The sequence below is a fragment of the Heptranchias perlo genome, unplaced genomic scaffold, assembly GCF_035084215.1.
Source record: "Heptranchias perlo isolate sHepPer1 unplaced genomic scaffold, sHepPer1.hap1 HAP1_SCAFFOLD_63, whole genome shotgun sequence".
Classification (NCBI taxonomy): domain Eukaryota; kingdom Metazoa; phylum Chordata; class Chondrichthyes; order Hexanchiformes; family Hexanchidae; genus Heptranchias; species Heptranchias perlo.
This window is the reverse complement of record NW_027139655.1, coordinates 3,931,010-3,953,790: the sequence shown is the minus strand read 5'-3', so window position 1 is coordinate 3,953,790 and position 22,781 is coordinate 3,931,010. Positions and strand designations below refer to the sequence as shown.

The 22,781-nt window shown below is 40.5% G+C and overlaps 1 protein-coding gene across 1 annotated transcript in view; it reads right to left on the bottom strand.

The window, feature by feature from the left end:
• Positions 1-22,781, bottom strand: part of LOC137317691 (NACHT, LRR and PYD domains-containing protein 3-like) — a 174,022-nt gene that overhangs the window by 42,367 nt on the left and 108,874 nt on the right. The window lies entirely within an intron of this gene.

Below are 22,781 nucleotides of genomic sequence, written 5' to 3'. Positions count from 1 at the left end.
CCTCAGCTACTCCTTGTGGTTGTGATTTCCATATTCTAACCACTCTCTGGGTAAAGAAATTTCTGCGTAATTCCCTATTGCACTTATTAATGAATATTTTAAATCGATGGCCCTCGTTCTGGTCTCCCCCTCAACTGGAAACATCTTCTCTTCGTCAATCCTATCAAACCCTTTTATAATCTTAAGGTCGACTGTCAGGCTACCCCTCAGTCTTCCCTTTTCTAGAGATGAGACGCCCAGCCTGCTCAATCTTTCCTGATAAGTATAACCTCTCAGTTCTGTTTTCATTCTAGTAAACCTTTTTGCACCTTCTCCAGTGCCTCTATATCCATTGTATAATAAGGAGACCAGAACAGTTCACAGTACTCCGTGTGGCCTAACCAAGGTTCCATAAAAGTTTAACATAACTTCTCTGCTTTTCAAACCTATCCCTCTCGAAATGAACCCCAGTGCTTGGTTTGCGGTTGTATGGCCTTATTAACCTGCCTCGATACTTTTAATGATTTGTGTATCTGTACGCCCAGAACCCTCTGCTCCCCATTCCCAAGTAGACTCTTATTATCTAAGCAGTATGTGGCCTCCTACCAAAATGGAATACCTCACACTTATTACAAAATGTAATACCTCAGACTTATTACGAAATGTAATACCTCACACTCAACATGTACATAGAAGGCGTTACCTCTGATGGGAGAGTCCTAAACAAGGGGGCACAATTTAAAAAAGGGCTCGGCCGTTCAGCAGTGAAATCTGGAAGAAGTTTTTCACACAAGGTGTGGGGAAAATTTAAAATTTCCTCCCCCAAAAGGTTGTGGATTCTGGGTCAACGGAAAATTTTCAAGACTGAGATATTCAGATTTTTATTCGGTGAGAATATCGAGCGAAATGGATCAAAGTTAGGTGAATGGATTTCAAGCACAGGTCAGCCATAATCTAATAAAATGGGAGAACAGGTTTGTGGGGATGAATGGCCTATTCCTATCCCTATCTTCATATGCTGGATCATAAATTCCGTTGAATGTGAAGGTTAACCAGAGTTTCTGGACAATGACTTAATCACTGGTGGGTTTTTACGTTCCCTTTAAATGGATGTGTCATAGTTTCATAATAGTTACAGAACAGGAGGGGGCCATTCGGTACATCGTGCCTGTGCCAGCTCTTTGAAATTGCTATCCAATTAGGCCCATTCCCCTGCTCTTTCCACATGGCCCTGTAATTTTTTTCTCTTCAAGTATTTATTCAATTACATTTTAAAAGTTACTATTGAATCTGCTTCCACCACCCTTTTAGACAGTGCATTCTCGAACACCACAATTCGCTGTGTAATAAAATGTTTCCTCATGTCGCTTCTGGCTCTTTTGCCGATAACCTTAAATCTGTGTCCTCTCGTTACAGACCCTTCTGCCACTGGAAACAGTTTCTCCTTATTTTCGCTGACAAAACCGTACATGATTTTGAACACCTCTATCAAATCTCCACTTAACCTTTTCAGTTCTGAGGAGAACAACGCAAGCTTCTTCAGTCTCCTCGTATAGCTGAAGTCCTTCATTCCTGGCACCATTCTAGTCAATCTGTTCTGCACCCTCTCTAAAGCCTTGACAGCCTTCATAAAGTGTGATGCCCATATGTGAACACAATACTTCAGCAAATGCCTATCCAGTGTTTCATAAAGGTTGAGCATAACGTCCTTCCTTTTGTACTCTATGCCTCTATTAATAAAGCCCAAGATCCCATATGCCATTTTAAAAGCCTTCTCAACTTGTCCTGCCACCTTCAAAGATTTGTGTGTGTGCACCCCAGGTCTCTCTGTTCCTGCACCCACTTTAAAATTGTACTATTTGTTTATATTGTCTCTCCTCATTCTTCCTACAAAAATGCATCAATTCACACTTCTTTGCATTAAATTGCATCGGTCATTTGTCTGTGCATTTCACCGGTCTGTCTATTTTTTCCTGAAGTCTGTTCCGATCCTTCTCATTGTTTACTACATTTCCGAGTTTCGTGTCATCTGCAAACTTTGAAATTACACCCTCTATACCCAAGTCCAGGTCGCTAATATATATCAAAAAGAGCAGTGGTCCTAATACTGACCCCTGGGGAACTTCCCACCAGTCTGAAAAATACCCGTTCACCACTACTCTCTGCTTTCTGTCCCCGAGACAATTTTGTATCTGCGCCGTCACTGTCCCTTTAATTCCATGGGCTTTAATTTTGCTAATAAGTTATTACCTGGTATTTTATCAAATGCCCTTTGAAAGACCAGATATATGAAATCAACCCCACTACCCTCATCGACCCTCTCCGCTACTTCATCAAAAAGCTCAATACTCAAACACGATTTGCCTTCAACAAATCCGTGCTGACTTTCATTTATTAGCCCACACTTTTCCAAGTGCCAATTTATTTTGTTGCGGATTATTGCCTATAAAAGTTTCCCCACCACCGACATTAGGCTGACTGGCCTGTAATTGTCGGGTTTATCCCTCTCTCCTTTTTTGAACAGGGGTGTAACAGATGCAATCCTCCAATCCTCCGGCACCATCCCCGTATCTAAGGGGGAATTGAAAGATTATGGCCAGAGCCTCCTTAATTTTCACCCTTACTTCCCTCAGTAACCTGGGATGCAAACTATCTGGACCAGGTGATTTTATACTTTGATTACTGCCAATCTTTAAGTACCTGCACTTTATCTATTTTTATCCTATCCAATACCGATGCTACTTCCTCCTTTCCTGCTACAATGGCAGCATCCTCTCCTCCAGTGACGAGGGATGTGTTCATTTAGTACCTCAGCCTTGCCCTCTTAATCCATAAGAAGGTTTCGTTTTTCGTCCCTAATCGGTCCCACGCTTCCTTTGAATACTCTTTTCCTATTTATATGTTTATAGAATACTTTTAGATTCCCTTTTCCTTTAGCCACTAATCTATTCTCATACTCCCTCTTTGTCCCTCTTATTCCCCTTTTTAGATCTCCTCTGTACTTACTGTGTTCAGCCAAGTTCTCTCCTCTATTAAGAACCTTACATTCGTCATAAGTCTCTTTTTCTGCTTCATTTTAATCTCTATATCTTTAGTCATCCAGGGAGCTCGAGCTTTGGATGCCCTTCCTTTCCGCCCTCGTAGAGACGTGGCTACTCTGTCCCTGAACCAAGTTGCCTGTGTTTGGCTGTTTTTATTTAAGGCTGAGCTTCATTTGTTCTGAACGTCACAGAATTCCAGGGCAGCAAAGATTAGATAATTGGTGCGAGTGATTCGAGGGTAAACTTTCTTAAATATAGTTCAGTAAAAACACTCCAACTGTTCCGCCCAGTGTCCAGTCAGACTTAAACTGTGACCCCCTGAATCTGAACCTATGGTTTTATTTCGGGGACAGTTAAAAGTTCGTTCCAAAACATTGTCTCTTTAAATTTCAATTACTGTTGTCCTGAAATTGATGCTTTTTATATCTGCTGTGATGCGAACCTGATGTGTCCTGGATTCTGGATCAAAATCCTTCCCCCACCCAAACCCAATTTATAATAACAACCTTGTAGTTCGCTCGATTAATAGTGAGACAGGTCGGAACACTGCACTCTCTCTGGCGCCGTTTCGGAGTCTCCGCCTCTGCCGGGCGAGTCCCAGCAGTTCTCCTGCACCCACCTGGCGGGACAAGACAACACTTGTACAGAAGGATGTTTTTTAGAATGTGAGTTGCCCAGTGCATCCTTCCAACTGATGAGCTGTATCCGCAGCAATGCACAAACACAACCTGCTGGCTCCAGACATTTAATTGGTGCAATTTTAAGCTACCTTTCCACAGTGCTCTGGACTGGGCCTGGATTGTCGGCATGAATCCGATCCTGGGGGAGAATATTATGGCCTGGGTGTTCCTTCCTGGCATTAACTTCCTCTCATTTCTGGTGTCCATTGTTCAATGTATTATTGATCTAACACCTATCAGGAAAGAATGAACAGGCTGAGGCTCTTTTCTCCACAAAATGAAGACTGACAGATGACCAGTCTTTCATATTATGAATGGGTTCGCTCGGGTAGATGGAGAGAGGATGTTTCCACTTGAGGGCAGTCCAAAACTTGAGGCCATAAACATAAAATAGTTACCAATAAATCCAATAAGGAATTCAGGAGAAACGTATTTACTCAGAGAGTGGCGAGAAAATGGAACTTACTACCACGTGGAATGCTTGAGGCGAATAGCAGAGATGCATTTAATGGGAAGGTAGATAAATACATGAGGGGAATAGCAATAGAAGGATATGTTGATAGGGTGAGATGAATTAGTGCGGGAGGAGCTTAAATCCCGACATAGACCTGTCGGGCTGAATGGCCTGTTGCTGTGCAGTATAATAGTATGCAATTCTGTATTTTTTTCATTATACTTGGCCTTCATTAACACAGATACTGTCAGTAATATCAGCGCTATATTGAGCACAGATACTGTCAGTAATATCAGCGCAATATTGCGCACAGATACTCTCAGTAATATCAGCTCTAAATTGAGCACAGAAATTGTCAGTTATATAAGCTCTATAATTACAACAGATACTGTCATTAATATCAGCTCTATAATCAATACAGGTGATGTTTGTGAATTCAGCTCTATAATGAATAAGGGTACTGCCAGTAAAATCAGCGATAGAATCAATAAAGATACTGTCAGTAATAACAAGTCGATAGTCATTGGAGACACAGAGCTTAATACCAGCTCTATAACCAATACAGGTAGAGTCAGTAATAGCTGATGTATAATCTTCACAGATACTGCCAGTAATATCAGCTCTATAATCGGAACAGGTACAGTCATTAATACGAGCTCTATAATCAATGTAGGTGCTGCCAGTAAATTCAGCTCTATAACGAATAAAGCTGCAGTCAATAAAAGCAGCTCCAGAATTAATAAATCTACTGTCAGTAATAACAACTCCAGAATCAGTGGAAATATTGAGCGTAATATCAGCTCTATAATCAGGACAGGTACAGTCAGTAAAAGCTAATTTTATAATCATCACGGATACTGCAAAAAATATCAGCTCCGTAAACAGCACATATATTATCCGTAATATCAGCTCTATAATCAAGACATATACTGACAGTAATATCAGCTCTATAATCGTACTGATACTGTCAGTAATATCAGCTCGATAATCAATGCAGGTATTGAGAGTAATATCAGCTCTATAATCAATACAGGTATTGAGCATAATATCAGCTCGATTAACAAAACAGATACTGTCAGTAATATCAGCTCTATAATCAATACAGATAATGTCAATAATATCAGCTCTATAATCAGTAAAGATATTGTCAGTAATATCAGCTCTATAATCAATACAGATAATGTCAATAATATCAGCTCTATAATCAGTACAAATATTGTCAGTAATACCAGCTCTATAATCTGTTTAGGTACTATCAGTCATAGCAGCTCGATAATCAATACAGATATTGTCAGTAATATCAGCTCTATAATCAATACAGATATTGCCAGTAATATCAGCATTATAATCAGTACAGATACTGTCAGTAATATCAGCTCTATAATCAGTACAGAAACTGTCAGTAATATCAGCTCTATAATCAAGACAGATATTGCAGTAATATCAGCTCTATAATCAGTTAAGATACTGTCAGTAATATCAGCTCTAAAATCAGTACAGATACTGTCAGTAATATCAGCTCGATAATCAATGCAGGTATTGAGCATACTATCAACTCTTTCAACACTACCGATACTGTCAGTAATATCAGTTCTATAATCAATACAGATAATGTCAATAATATCAGCTCTGTAATCAGTACAGATATTGTCAGTAATATCAGCTCTATGATCTGTTTAGGTACTATAAGTAATATCAGCTCTATCATCAAAACAGATATTGTCAGTAATATCAGCTCCATAACCAATACTGATACAGTCAGTAATATCAGCTCTATAATCAATTCAGATATTGCCAGTAATATCAGCACTATATTCAGTACAGATACTGTCAGTAATATCAGCTCTGTAATCAGCACAGAAACTGTCAGTAATATCAGCTCTATAATCAAGACATATATTGCAGTAATATCAGCTCCATAATCAGTACAGATAATATCAGTAATATCAGCTCTACAATCAGTCCAGATACTGTCAATGATATAGAGCTCTATAATCAGTACAGATACTGTAAGTAATATGAGCACTATAATCAGCAGAGATACTGTCAGTAATATCAGCTCTATAATCAGTACAGATATTGTAAGTAATATCAGCTCAATAATCAACACAGATATTGCAGTCATATAACCTCTATAATCAGTTCAGATACTGGCAGTAATATCAGCTCTATAATCAGTACAGATACTGTAAGTAAAATCAGCTCAATAATCAATACAGATATTGCAGTCATAAAACCTCTATAATCAGTTCAGATACTGTCAGTAATATCAGCTCTATAATCAATACAGATACTGTAAGTAATATCAGCTCTATAATCTGTTCAGATATTGTCAGTAATATCAGTTCTTCAATCTGTTTAGATAATGTCAGTAATATCAGCTCTATATTCTGTTCAGATACGGTCAGTAATATCAGCTCTAAAATCAGGACAGATACTGTCAGTAATATCAGCTCGATAATCAGTACAGAACCTATCAGTAATATCAGCCCTATAATCAATGCAGATACTGTTAGTAATATCAGCTCTATAATCAGTGCAGATATTATCAGTAATATCAGCTCTACAATCAGTGCAGATACTGTCAATGATATCAGCTCTATAATCAGTACAGATACCGTCAGTAATATCAGCTCTATAATCAGTACATATACTGTAATTAATATCAGCTCAATAATCAATACAGATATTGCAGTCATATAACCTCTATAATCAGTTCAGATACTGTCAGTAATATCAGCTCCATAATCAGTACAGGTACTTTCAGTAATATCAGCTCTATAATCTCTTTAGATATTGTCAGTAATATCAGCTCTATAATCAATACAGATATTGTCAGCAATATCAACTCTATAATCTGTTCAGATACTGTCAGGAATATCAGCTCCATAATCAATACAGATAATGTTAGTAATATCAGCTCTATGATCAGTACAGATACTGTCAGTAATATCAGCTTTATAATCAATACAGATACTGTACAAATCTGTGTTGATTATAGAGCTGCTATTACTGACAGTTTCTGTACTGATTATGTTAGTAATATCAGCTCTATAATCAGTACAGATACTGTCAGTAATATCAGCTCTATAATCTGTACAGATACTGTACAAATCTGTGTTGATTATAGACCTGATATTACTAACAGTTTCTGTACTGATTATAGGGCTGATATTACTGACAATATCTGTACTGATGATAGAGCTGATATACATGACAGTATCGAAACAGATTAATAACAGCTCTGTAATCGGTTCAGATATTGTCAGTAATACCAGTTCTTCAATCTGTTTTGATAATATCAGTAATATCAGCTCTATAATCAATACAAATACTGTCAGTAATATCAGCTCTGTAATCAATACAGATACTGTTAGCAATATCAGCTCTATAATCTGTCTCAATACTGTCAGTAATATCAGCTCTATCATCAGTACAGATATTGTCAGTAATATCAGCCCTATAATCAGTACACAAACTGTCAGTAATATCAGCTCTATAATCAACACAGATACTGTTGGTAATATCATCTCTATAATATGTACAGATACTGTCAGTGATATCAGCTCTATAATCAGTACAGATATTATCAGTAATATCAGCTCTACAATCAGTGCAGATACTGTCAATGATATCAGCTCTATAATCAGTACAGATACCGTCAGTAATATCAGCTCTATAATCAGTACAGATACTGTAAGTAATATCAGCTCAATAATCAATACAGATATTGCAGTCATATAACGTATATAATCAGTTCAGATACTGTCAGTAATATCAGCTCTATAATCAGTACAGATGCTGTCAGTAATATCAGCTCTATAATCAATACAGATATTGTCCATAATATCAACTCTATAATCTGTTCAGGTACTGTCAATAATATCAGCTCTATAATCAATACAGATAATGTCAGTAATATCAGTTCGATAATCAGTACAGATACTGTAAGTAATATCAGCTCTATAATCTGTTCAGATATTGTCAGTAATATCAGTTCTTCAATCTGTTTGGATAATATCAGTAATATCAGCTCTATAATCAGTCCAAATACTGTCAGTAATATCAGCTCTATAATCAATAAAGATACTGTCAGTAATATCAGCTCTATAATCTGTTTCGATACTTTCAGTCATATCAGCTCTATCATCAGTACAGATATTCTCATTAATATCAGCCCTATAACCAGCACAGAAACTTTCAGTAATATCAGCTCTATAATCAATACAGATACTGTCAATAATATCAGCTCTATAATCAGTACAGATACTCTCAATAATATCAGGTCTATAATCAGTACAGATACTGTAAGTAATATCAGCTCTATAATCAATACAGATATTGCAGTAATATCAGTTCTATAATCAGTTCAGATACTCTCAGTAATATCAGCTCTATAATCAGTCGAGATACTGCCGGTAATATCAGCTGTATAATCAGTTAAGATACGGTAAGTAATATCAGCTCAATAATCAATACAGATATTGCAGTCATATAACCTCTATAATCAGTTCAGATACTGTCAGTAATATCAGCTCTATAATCAATACAGATATTGCAGTCATATCAACTCTGTAATAATACAGATACTGTCAGTAATATCAGCTCCATAATCAATACAGATAATGTTAGTAATATCAGCTCTATAATCAGTACAGATACTGTCAGTAATATCAGCTTTATAATCAGTACAGATACTGTACAGATCTGTGTTGATTATAGAGCTGATATTACTGACAGTTTCTGTATTGATTATGTTAGTAATATCAGCTCTTTAATCAGTACAGATACTGTCAGTAATATCAGCTCTATAATCTGTACAGATACTGTACAGATCTGTGTTGATTATAGAGCTGATATTACTGACAGTTTCTGTACTGATTTTCGGGCTGATATTACTGACAGTATCGAAAGAGATTAATAACAGCTCTATAATCTGTTCAGATATTGTCAGTAATATCAGTTCTTCATTCTGTTTTGATAATATCAGTAATATCAGCTCTATAATCAAATCAAATACTGTCAGTAATATCAGCTCTATAATCAACACAGTTACTGTTAGTAATATCATCTCTCTAATAAGTACAGATACTCCGGTAATATCAGCTCTATAATTAGTACATATACTCTCAGTAATATCAGCTCTATAATCAATGCAGATATTGTCAGTAATATCAATTCTATAACCAACACACATCTGTCAATAATATCGACTCTATAATCTGTTTCGATACTGTCAGTAATATCAGCTCTATAATCTGTTTCGATACTGTCAATAATATCAGCTCTATCATCAGTACAGATATTGCCAGTAATATCAACTCTATAATCTGTTTCGATACTGTCAGTAATATCAGCTCTCTAATCAGTACAGACACTGTCAGTAACATCAGCTCTATAATCAGCACAGATACTGTCAGTAATATCAGCTCTATAATCAGTACAGATGTTTTCATTAATAACAGCTTTATAATCGGTTCAGATACTCTCAGTACTTGCCGCTCTGTAATTAATACAGTTAATATCAGTAATATCAGCTGTTTTCAGTTCCACAGATGCATGCTGTGAAGGGGTTTATTGAGGGTCTGGGTAATAAGGGTGTCTGATGTGCTTAATGTCTAAGTAAGTGAAAGCTGTGCGTTAATGTATTGATTGCACCACGTAACTGACTGCTTCTTATTCCACTGAAATGCAAATTGTAGTAACTGTGACTGCTTGCTGGAACTGGTTTCCACATTGTGAAACGAGACAGGCTTATGATGAGATAATGAGCCTCGGATACTGATCGAAGCAGGACAATGTTGCGAGATTTATATTGTTAACTCTATGATTACTGTGAAATCAATTGGCCATGTGGAGTTCTGTGACGAACTAACTCATTTCTGGGGGTCTTGCGAACAAGAATAAAACAATCAGGGTTGTTTAGTAAGAAAAAACGGTGAATATGAAACGCAGGACAAACCTACATCTTATTGTAGAGGTCGAGATGCAGCACCGCAGTGAGCAGCTGAACTGTACGGTCTGCCGAGAGGAGGAACGGGGTGGGATAATTTTACTTGAGGGAAAGGACCAGGCTCTGAGTGGGCGGGCCGGGGTCTGAGGGGGCGGTCCCGGGTCTGAGGGGACGGGCCAATGTCTTATTTAAGGTTGAGTGCCATCTGTTCCGAACTTCACAGAATTCCAGGGGAGTAAAAGATCAGATAATATTTGCGAGAAGATCGAGAGAAAAAATGTGAAATATAGTTTCGTAAAACACCCGCTGTTCCTCACTATGCCAGAATTAAACAGTGACTCCCTAAAACTTACATGTGATTTTATTTCGGGGACAGTTAAAAGTTCGGCTCAAGACATTGACTATTTATAAATTTCAATTACTAGGGTCCTGAAATTGATGCTTTTTGATTCTGCCGAGATGCGAACCTGATGTTTCCTGGGTTCTGGATCGCAATTCACCCACCACCTAAACCCACGTTATAATAACAACCTTGTTGTTTACTCGATAAATATTGAGACAGGTCGGGACACCGCAATCTCTCTGGCGCCGTTTCGGAATCTCCGCCTCTGCCGGGCGAGTCCCAGCAGTTCTCCCGCACCCACCTGTCGGGACAAGACAACATTTCCACAGAAGGATGATTTTTAAAATGTGAGTTGCCCTGTGCAGTCCTTCTAACTGGTGAGCTGTAACCGCAGCAATGTACAAACACGGCCTCCCGGCTCCAGATATTTTATTGGTGCTATTTAAGGTATCCTTCCACAGGCTCTGGATTGGGCCTCGATTGTCGGCATTAATCCGATCCTGGGGGAGAATATTATGGCCTGGGTGTTCCTTCCTGGCATTAACTTCCTTTCATTTCTGGTGTTCCTGTTGAATGTATTATTTATCTAACAACTATCAGGAGAGAATGAACAGGCTGAGGCTCTTTTCTCGACTAAAGTGAAGACTGGCAGATGACCAGTCTTTCATATTATGAAGGTGTTCGCTCGGGTAGATGCAGAGAGGATGTTTCCAACTCAGTGCAGTCCGAAACTAGAGGCCATAATTATAAGATAGTTGCTAATAAATCCAATAAGGAATTCAGGACAAACTCCTTTATTCAGAGACTGATGAGAATATGGAAGTCACTACCACGTGGAATTGTTGAGGCGAATAGCAGAGCAGCATTTAATGGGAAGGTAGATAAATACATGAGTGGGATAGCAATAGAAGGATATGTTGATAGGCTGAGATGAAGTAGTGCGGGATGGGCGTCATGTGGAGCATAAATCCCAGCATAGACTTGTTGGGCCGAATGGCCTCTTGCTGTGCGGTAAAACAGTATTTTTTTCATTATACCAGCTCTTCCATTAACACAGATACTGTCAGTAAAATCAGCTCTATAATCAGTGCAGACACTCTCAGTCATATCAGCTCTATAATCAACACAGGTACTGTCAGTCATATCAGCTCGATAATCAATTCAGGTACTGTCAGTAACATCAGTGCTACAATGAGTACAGATACTGTCAGTAACATCAGCTCGCTAATCATCAAATATACTGTCAATAATATCAGCTCCATGATCAGTGCAGATACTGTCAGTAATATCAGCTCTATAATCAATTCAGATACTGTCAGTAATATCAGTGCTACAATGAGTACAGATACTGTCAGTAACATCAGTGCTACAATGAGTACAGATAATGTCAGTAATATCAGTGCTACAATGAGTACAGATAAATCCAATAAGGAATTCAGGACAAACTCCTTTATTCAGAGACTGATGAGAATATGGAAGTCACTACCACGTGGAATTGTTGAGGCGAATAGCAGAGCAGCATTTAATGGGAAGGTAGATAAATACATGAGTGGGATAGCAATAGAAGGATATGTTGATAGGCTGAGATGAAGTAGTGCGGGATGGGCGTCATGTGGAGCATAAATCCCAGCATAGACTTGTTGGGCCGAATGGCCTCTTGCTGTGCGGTAAAACAGTATTTTTTTCATTATACCAGCTCTTCCATTAACACAGATACTGTCAGTAAAATCAGCTCTATAATCAGTGCAGACACTCTCAGTCATATCAGCTCTATAATCAACACAGGTACTGTCAGTCATATCAGCTCGATAATCAATTCAGGTACTGTCAGTAACATCAGTGCTACAATGAGTACAGATACTGTCAGTAACATCAGCTCGCTAATCATCAAATATACTGTCAATAATATCAGCTCCATGATCAGTGCAGATACTGTCAGTAATATCAGCTCTATAATCAATTCAGATACTGTCAGTAATATCAGTGCTACAATGAGTACAGATACTGTCAGTAACATCAGTGCTACAATGAGTACAGATAATGTCAGTAATATCAGTGCTACAATGAGTACAGATACTGTCAGTAACATCAGTGCTACAATGAGTACAGATACTGTCAGTAATATCAGTGCTACAATGAGTACAGATACTGTCAGTAATATCAGTGCTACAATGAGTACAGATACTGTCAGTAATACCAGCTCTATAATCAGTACAGATACTGTCAGTAATATCAGCTCTTTTGAGTTTCACAGATGCCATGTCGGGATTTGAACTCAGGAACTTTAGGATCCTGGTGCAGTTTTGTCACCACTGGGCTTGAAATTGCGAACGGTCCCGAAACCCCAATGCCATGCCACATTCCCTCGCCACATTATTTCAGGGACTCTATAGTCGCTCTGATGCTCCGACGCGGGATAATAACGTACCCCCACGGGTTTTCTGCCAACCGGGTGCTCTATTTCACACACAAACCCACTGGAGTCATTATCAGGAGCGGGGCCCGGGACGCTGTATCATTAAATCTCTGATTGTCCCTTAGTGTGGGAGGGAGTTTAACCCACTGGAGTCTGTATAAGGAGCGGGGACCAGGACCCTGTATCAATAAATCTCTGATTGCCCCTCAGTATGGGAGAAGGTTTAACCCACTGGAGTCTGTGTAAGGAGCGGGGCCCAGGACCCTGTATCAATAAATCTCTGATTGTCCCTCAATGTGGGAGAAGGTTTAACCCACTGGAGTCTGTATAAAGAGCGGGGCCCGGGACCCTGTATCAATAAATCTCTGATTGTCCCTCAGTGTGGGAGAAGGCTTAACCCACTGGAGTCTGTATAAGGAGCGGGGCCCGGGACCCTGTATCAATAAATCTCTGATTGTCCCTCAGTGTGGGAGAAGGCTTAACCCACTGGAGTCTGTATAAGGAGCGAGGCCCGGGACCCTGTGTCAATAAATCTCCTACTGTCCCTCAGTGTGGGACAAGGTGTAACCCACTGGAGTCTGTATAAGGAGCGGGGCCAGGGACCCTGTATCAATAAATCTCTGATTGCCCCTCAGTGTGGGATGGAGTTTAACCCACTGGAGTCTGTATAAGGAGCGGGGCCGGGGACGCTGTATAATAAATCTCTGATTGTCCCTCAGTGTGGGAGGAGGTTTAACCCACTGGAGTCTGTATAAGGAGCGAAATTTCGGGGCGTTACTGTTCAATTCTGACTGGGCACCGAGGGATCAGTGGGTGTTTTTAACAAAACTGATATTACAAAGTTTGTCCTAGATTCTCTCGCACCGATTATTTGATCTTTTCTCTCTTGGAATTCTGCGAAGTTCAGAACAGATGGAACTCAGCCTTAAATAAAAACAGCCAAACATATCCGTTTAAAGGGAATGATCAAACATTCCAGCACTGAATTCAATGTGGAGGGAGAGTTCACATGAAGACAAATATTGGGGGATTTTTGGGACCGCTGCTTCAGGCTGTGCTTCCAGCCCGAATCAATCCTTAATCCTGGTCAAAAACAGAGGGGAAATCAGAGAGAAATGGGAAAAATATCGCAATCGGTCCCTGGGATTGATCACAATAATCCGTCCCTCGGGATTATCACCACAATCTGTCCCTGGGATTGATCACAGGAATCCGTCCCTCGGAATTATCACCACAATCTGTCCCTGGGATTGATCACAATAATCCGTCCCTCGGAATTATCAACACAATCTGTCCCTGGGATTGATCACAATAATCCGTCCCTCGGGATTATCACCACAATCTGTCCCTGGGATTGATCACAGGAATCCGTCCCTCGGAATTATCACCACAATCTGTCCCTGGGATTGATCACAGGAATCCGTCCCTCGGAATTATCACCACAATCTGTCCCTGGGATTGATCACAATAATCCGTCCCTCGGGATTATCAACACAATCTGTCCCTGGGATTGATCACAACAATCCGTCCCTCGGAATAATCACCTCAATCCGTCCTCAAACACTTTCTCACTGCGGACACTTCCATCCCAGGGAATGGATATTTATTCAAAAGCATAATACTGCGAATGCTTGAAATCTGAAATAAAAACAGAAAATGCTGGAGAAGCTCAGCATGTCAGGCAGCATCTGTGGAGAAAGAAACAGAGTTAATGTTTCAGGTCGAAGACATTTCTTTAGAACTGGAAGGTGGGCAATGAGTTAAATTTTTGAGCAAGTGCAGAGCCAGGGCAAAGGTATAATTATAAATGTCTGATAACCTCCCTGAAAATGAGGATAATCCATTCTTTATACCGACCACAGCTCAGGAATAGTCCTTTCTGGATTTAACAATGTAACGGGTGTATCTGCTGGATATTTACCATGATAAATGTAACTGTGGAAAGTCAGTGCTCATTCCCCCAGTAACTGAGGTGATTGATGCTCAGGGATAGTTTAATTCGGCGGTTAAATGGTTAATGTCCTCACTCACAGAAACAGCCTCCCCCTCAGCTCACTGACACACACTGGCTCTTGGCTCCTGGGTTGAAAGCGCAAAAACATCAGGAATTCGATGGGACTTTTAGGAAACAAAGTCCCAAATGGAAATGTAGCAATTTCTTTCTTACCAAGTATCTGTTTTACTGGAGTTCCCTGGAACAAGAAGAGATTAATTTAAATGTATAACTAACTCTGTTCACAGTTGAAGTAGCAGCGAACTGTCAGAACGGTTCGATTAGATTTCACCAGAAAGGCCGCTCCCTGTTCTGAAACAAACGAGGAATGTTTGTGTTGAAACCCATCCTGAGGTTTGACAGCAGCTTTCACACAGAGGGCGGAGTTCAGAATCTCACATCAGAAGGCTCAGATCAAATTCACAATTCGTGACTTGTTCAAATAAAACAAGGAACTTCCACCTGATTGGTTGTAATGAAATAACAAGGATATAAGTTGCGAAATCTACACGGACATTGAGAGAGAGAAAATCCTTGTGGGATTAAGGTAAGTTAATGGAGCTTCTCAGCTTCATTTTGTTACTTTAATATCGTTTTCTTCGGTTCCTCTTTCTTTTTAAAGCCGATTTCCCGCGGTCAGATATGTTCCCCGGCATGGGGAGCTCTGTATTCATCGCGGGTGTAAAAAATCACTAAGGGTTCGCTCGGACAGTGACTGAAGGCCGAATATTTTACACCGGGGATTTCAGGGCTAAACCAGCTCATGGCCTCCACTGGTCTCCCCACAGACACAGTAATGTAAGAGCGGCTACGGGACAGAATGCAGGAACACGAACTCTGGGGATTTACCCCATTCTGTTCCAGTGGCGCCTGCACCCTATTTTCGAATTTGAAGTTCAGTAAACAGGGGTGGATACCTGGTCATTCCTCAGTCCATATAGATTTATTTTTACTGTAACACTGGATCTTTTTACTCACTGGCCCGTTTGGTGCCCGGTACACTTTTATTTAACTGATCAAAGGCGGGACTATCTGTTCAGACCGAACACACAGTTCAGCTCACTGAAGGGTTCACACATTCGCACTGGCCGATTATCGATCTCTGCGGGCAGCTGGAAAATCAGCCTCTGGTTCCGTGAGGCCGGACTGAACGCGATCCAGTCAAAGGATATGAGCAATTTCGGAGACAAAACTTGAGGCATATTAATTACAATAATTAATTACTGTTTAATGCAGCAATATCAGTTTGAAACGGATGTGCATTAGCTGGGAAAATAGAGCAGGAAATTCCGCTTCTGCTAAAATAAGTTCGTATTAATGAGAAAGTTATTTGCCAAACTGAATCAACTAAAAAAAGAGACGCCGCTCCGTTTCGAGAGAAAAAAAATCAGGAATGTTTTGTTGGAAACCGCTTCAGGGTGGAAACAATCTTTCACGCAGATAGGAGGATCCTGTTCGTTAATTGAGGTAATTTGTGGGGATACTTTTTATGTCAACATGTGGGAGGGCCAGTCACTAATCTTTATATAAAAAGTAACTTCACAAATTACCAACAGGTAGGAGGGTCCATCACTAATCTTGATATAAAAAGTAACTGCACAAATTACCAACAGGTAGGAGGGTCCATCTCTTATCCTTATATAAAAACTAAGTACATAAATTACCAACAGGTAGGAGGGTCTATCACTAATCTTTATATGAAAATTAACTCCAAAAATTACCAACACGTGGGAGGGTCCATCACTAATCTTTATATAAAAAATAACGACACAAACGACCATCAGGTAGGAGGGTTCATCACTAAATTTTGTATAAAAAGTAACCACACAAATTACCAACAGGTAGGAGGGTCCATCACTAATCTTTATATCATAAGTAACTACACAATTTACCAACAGGAAGGAGGGTTCATCACTGAACGTTATATAAAAAGTAACTACACAAATTACCAACAGGTAGGAGGGTCCATCACTGATATTTATTGAAAAAGTAACGACACAAATTATCAACATGTAGGAGGGTCCATCACTAATATTTATATAAAAAGTAACTACACAAATTACCAACAGGTAGGAGGGTCCATCACTAATATTTATATAAAAAGTAACTACACAAATTACCAACAGGTAGGAGGGTCCATCCAATACCTTTATATACAAGTTAACAACACAAATCACAAACAGATAGGAGTGTCCATCACTAATCTTGATATAACAAGTATCTTCACAAATTACCAACAGGTCGGAGAGTCCATCAATAATCTTTATATAAAAAGTAACTTCACAAATTACTAACGGGTAGGAGGGTCCATCACTAATGTTTAGATAACAAGTAACTTCACAAATTACCAACAGGTAGTAGGGTCCATCACTAATGTTTATATAAAAAGTAACTACACTAATTACCAAGAGGTTGGAGGGTCCATCACTAATATTTATATAAAAAGTAACTTCACAAATTACTAACAGGTAGGAGGGTCCATCTGTAATGTTTATATAAAAAGTAACTACACTAATTACCAAGAGGTTGGAGGGTCCATCACTAATATTTATGTAAAAAGTAACTACACAAATTCCCGACAGGTAGGAGGGTCCATCACTAATATTTATATAAAAAGCAACTACACAAATTCCCAACAGGTAGGAGGGTCCATCTGTTATCTCTAAATAAAAGGTAGCGACACAAATTACCAACAGGTAGGAAGGTCAATCACTAATCTACTGATATTGTACCCCTCCAGCGTTAATAAACTAACACCAAATGGGTAATGCAAACTGCCTTTTTCTCCTTGACTTTCTCTTCACAGATCGAAGCCCCACAATTTCCGAGACTCAGCAATTTCCGACGATTGCCGACTGTTAACTATCAAGATGTTCACCCGGGATATAATAGAAGAGAACAGTCAATTGATGAATATGTGGAGGGAGGCAGCTTTCCGTTAACAAACAAGAAACCTTTCAGTTATCAAGGATATCGGGTAAGTTGAAACAGCACAATGATTTTGATTTAGTTCAACATTATTGGATCGATGTTCGATGTTACAATTTCTTTTTGTGAAATAGATCATGCAGTAAAAACAAATCTACAGGACGATAATGAAAAGTATTTTTCTTCGGTGTAATATTGGAGATCTGGTATTTATTCCCCAATGGCCTCACTGGAACAAAGATACGAAAGTGGCATTTGACGAAAGTTGCTGCTGCTTTCTGTGTCGTTTGTGTGGATTAAACTGTTGGTGTTCACACAGTGCCATGTTGTGAAAAATACAACACAGAGCACCCTGGCGAATTACCGAGGTTTATAACCTCCTGGGTGCAGATCATGTGTCACGGACCAGTTTATTTAAACATTTAAATGGTAAGGAGGAAGTTACCACATTTAATAAAACAACATTTCAGTGCGGTGTCGGTGTATTTCTGCGTCTTCGAGGAGTCAGTTTAGGACTGGGTCAGTGAGATGTAGGTTTAGGACTGGGTCAGTGGGGTGTCGATGTGGGACTGGGTCAGTTGGGTGTGGGCTTGGGACTGGGTCAATGGGATGTCTTTGTGGGACTGGGTCAGTAGGATGTCGGTTTGGGACTGGGTAAGTTGGGGATCAGTGCAGCTCTGAGTCAGTGGTTTGTTTCCTTAGGGCGATGTCAGCTTTCCATCAGCTACGTTTCAACGATTGATTTTTTTAAACATTACTAAGGGAAAATTAGTTTGTCCTTTACACAGTCGGTATTTTCATCAACTATTCTCCTGTGTAGGGCTTTAAACTGAAAAAGGGGGAGGGGTCAGGTGAGGAGAAATTTCGAAATCGAATGAGAAATGTTAATACAGTGAAACAGTTTGCTGACCCGGGTAAAGATAATCAGAGTGTGGCAGGAAGGGACATGGAGTTTACTAATAATAATGCAACAACAAGGAAGGTCAAAGAGGGAAAAACTTGTAAAAAGTCAAAATTTAAGGTTCTTTATCTGAATGCGAAGGAGCATTCGTAACAAGATAGATGAATTAATTGCACATATAGCGATATATGGGTTTGACCAAATAGCCATTACAGATACTTGGTTGAAAAATGACGAAGTTCGGGAACTAAATACTACAGGGTACATGACCTTTTAGAAAACACGGGCAGAGTGGGAAAGAAGTGGGTGTAGCCCAAATAATAAAGGATGACATAAGGACATGTGCAGCAGGTAATCCGGAAGGCAAACGGGATATTGGCATTTATTTCTAGGCGGATGGAGTACAAAAGTTGGGAAGTCATGCTACAACTGTACAGGGTGCTGGTGAGACCACATCTGGAGTACTGCATACAGTTCTGGTGCCCTTATTAAAGGAAGGACATACTTGCATTGGAGGCAGTTCAGAGAAGGTTCACTAGGTTGATTCCGGGTATGGAATCAACCTAGTGAAGCTTGTGAAGAAAGATTGAACCGGTTGGGTCTATACTCATTGGAGTTTAGAAGAATGAGAGGAGACCTTATTGAAACATACAAGATCCTGAGGGGACACGATAGGGTAGATGCTGAGAGAATGTTACCCCTCATGGGGGAATCTAAAATTAGGGGGCATAGTCTCAGAATAAGAGATCGCCCGTTTCAGACGGTAATGAGGAGGAATTTCTTCTCCCAGACGGTCGTGAATCTTTGGAATTCTTTACCCCAAAAAGCTGAGGAGGCTGAGTCATTGAATACATTCAACGTTGAGTTAGACACATTTATGATCAGCAAGGGAGTCAAAGCATATAGGGAAAAGGCGGGAAAGTGGAGTTGAGGTAAAAATCAGATCAGCCATGATCTCATTGAATGGCGGAGCAGGCTCAAGGGGCCGAATGGCCTACTCCTGCTCCTATCTCTTATGGTCTTTTGGTGAGAAAGGCTCTCGACGCGGAAGATCAGGAAGTCGAATTAATATGGGTGGAAATTGGAAATAACAAGTGGGAGTATTTTACTGACCCCCTAATATTACCAATACCGTTGTACAGAGTATTAATCATGAAATAACAGGAGCTTGTAACAAAGGAAATGCAGTCATTATGGGGGCTTTAATCTGCATATAGAATGGGCAAATCAAATTGGCAAAGGTAGTTTTGAAGACGAGTTCATGGAATGTATTCGAGACGTTTTCCAAGAGCAATACTTCATGGAGCCGACCAGGGAACATTCTATTTTCGATCTTGTATTATGTAATGAGATTGGGTTAATTAGAAATTTAACAGTAGAATACCCTTTGGAGAAGAGTGATCATAATATGATAGAATTTCACATTGAGTTTGAAAGAAACGTTCTAAAGTCAGAAACTGGAATCTTAAAATTAAATAAAGCCAATTACATAGGTATGACAGGCGAGTTGTCAAAGGAAAAGAGGGAAATAAAATTAAATTGTTTGACAGTTGAAAATCAGTGGCAAACATTTGAAGAAATATTTCAATATTCACAACAAGTATACATTCAGTTGAGAAATAAAAACTTCACGGGATAAGTGATCCGCCCATTGGAATGTAAAGAAGTTAAGGAGAGTATTAGATTGAAAGAAGAGGCCTATAATGTTGCGAAGAAGAGTAATAAGCCTGGAGATTGGGAGAATTTCAGAAACCAACAAAGGACGATCAAAAAATTGAAAAAAAGGGAGAAAATGGAATTTGAAAGTAAACTAAAGACCCCTGGCTGGAGAGTCTACAGCTGGGGGGCATCGTCGCAGGATAAGAGGTTGGCCATTCAAGAAGTAGATGAGAAGGAATTTCTTCCCACAGAGGGTCGTGAATATTTGGAATTCTCGACCCCAGAGGGCTGTGGATGTTTAGTCACTGAATATATTCAAGGCTGAGATGCATAGATTTTTGGGCTCGAGGAGAATCAATGGATATGGGGATCGTGTAGGAAAGTGGAGTTGCGATTGAAGATCAGCCATGATCATATTGAACTACGGAGTAGGCTCGAGGGGCCGTATGGACTACTCCTGCTCCTATTTCTTGTTTTTTATGTTCTTATGGTGTCCTGTGTTTCCGGTGCAGAATTTAAAAAATGCCTTCAACAGTGACCACACAAGGAAGTGAATCGGCAGCCTGGAATGTGGAACAACAGCACGGGACTGTGAGAGGGCAAGCTCCAGGTTACAGAGCCTCACTGAGAGAAAGAGATGGCGAAGTGGCTGCATTTTCTGAAGCAGTTTTGTAAAATGAGAATATTGGAAGCTTTGCTTTAGTTCTGTAGCCTGCAACGAGCGAAACCCTCCGATGAAACTGGGAGATTCCGGTCGCCCCGCACTAATTACCCAGCCCGAGACCGCGGGATGTTATGGACAGTGTAATGAGTTTCCCTGTTTCTATAACATTAACCCACAAATTACTCTTGTGTATTTCACAGTGGAGGGTTTGATCAAAGAGACACGGCCAGTTTGAAACGTGGCTGAATAGTTACACATGTGGATCACCATCTCCAACCTACCTTCCCTCTCCATTATTCATTGCCTCCCAAATCTGCCCATCTTTCTCATAACTCCATAATCGAACCAATTCAATCAAGTTTCCGCCCCGACCTCAGCAATGAAGTGGCCCAAATCACCGTCACAAATCTCGCCCTCAATGACTGTGACCGCAGTACTCTATCACTCCCCGTCCTTATCCACCCTCTGTGACTATGACCGCGGTAATCTATCCCTCCCTGTCCTTATCCCCCTCTCTCACCCTCTGTGACTGTGACCGCGGTACTCTATCCCTCCCTTTCCTTATCCTCCTCTCTCGCCCTCTGTGACTGTGACAGCAGTACTCTATCCCTCCCTGTTCTTATCCCCCTCTCTCACCCTCTGTGACTGTGACCGCGGTACTCTATCCCTCCCTTTCCTCATCCCTCTCTCTCGCCCTCTGTGACTGTGACCGCGGTACTGTATCACTTCCTGTCCTTATCCTCCTCTCTCGCCCTCTGTGACTGTGACCGCGGTACTCTATCACTTCCTTTCCTTATACCCCTCTCTCACCCTCTGTGACTGTGACCGCGGTACTCTATCCCTCCCTGTTCTTATCCCCCTCTCTGACCCTCTGTGACTGTGACCGCGGTACTCTATCCCTCCCTTTCCTTATCCCTCTCTCTCGCCCTATGTAACTGTGACCGCGGTACTCTATCACTTCCTGTTCTTGTCCCCCACTCTCACCCTCTGTGACTGTGACCGCGGTACTCTATCCCTCCCTTTCCTTATCCCTCTCTCTCGCCCTCTGTAACTGTGACAGCGGTACTCTATCCCTCCCTGTCCTTATCCCCCTCTCTCACCCTCTGTGACTGTGACTGCGGTACTCTATCCCTCCCTTTCCTTATCCCTCTCTCTCGCCCTCTGTAACTGTGACCGCGGTACTCTATCACTTCCTGTTCTTGTCCCCCACTCTCACCCTCTGTGACTGTGACCGCGGTACTCTATCCCTCCCTTTCCTTATCCCTCTCTCTCGCCCTCTGTAACTGTGACCGCGGTACTCTATCACTTCCTGGCCTTATCCACCTGTCTGATACGGTCGAATACACCATCTTCCTCCTACAAATTTAAACTATCAAGCACAAATCTATAAATGAAATAATTCAATTGCCCCAGACTGTGTAAAACCGAGTGAAGGGTCATTTAATGTATCAATGGTCAGCCCGCTCCATATTTCCCTCCAGAATATTCACTACCTCAGAACTGTGTACAGTTCAGGGCACGGCATTGTCGAAAGGATATATTGGCCTTGGAAGGAGTGCAGCGCAGATTCACCAGAATGTTACCAGGGCTCCAAGGCTTAAATTATGAGGAGAGATTATATAAACTCGGCTTGTATTCCCTGCAATATCGAAGGCTCAGTGGTGATTTGATTGAGGATTTTAAAACGAGTTGATCGGGTAGATGGAGCGAAACCTTTTCTGCTGGAGGGGGATTCTGGGACAAGGGGACAGAACCTTAAAAGCAGAGCCA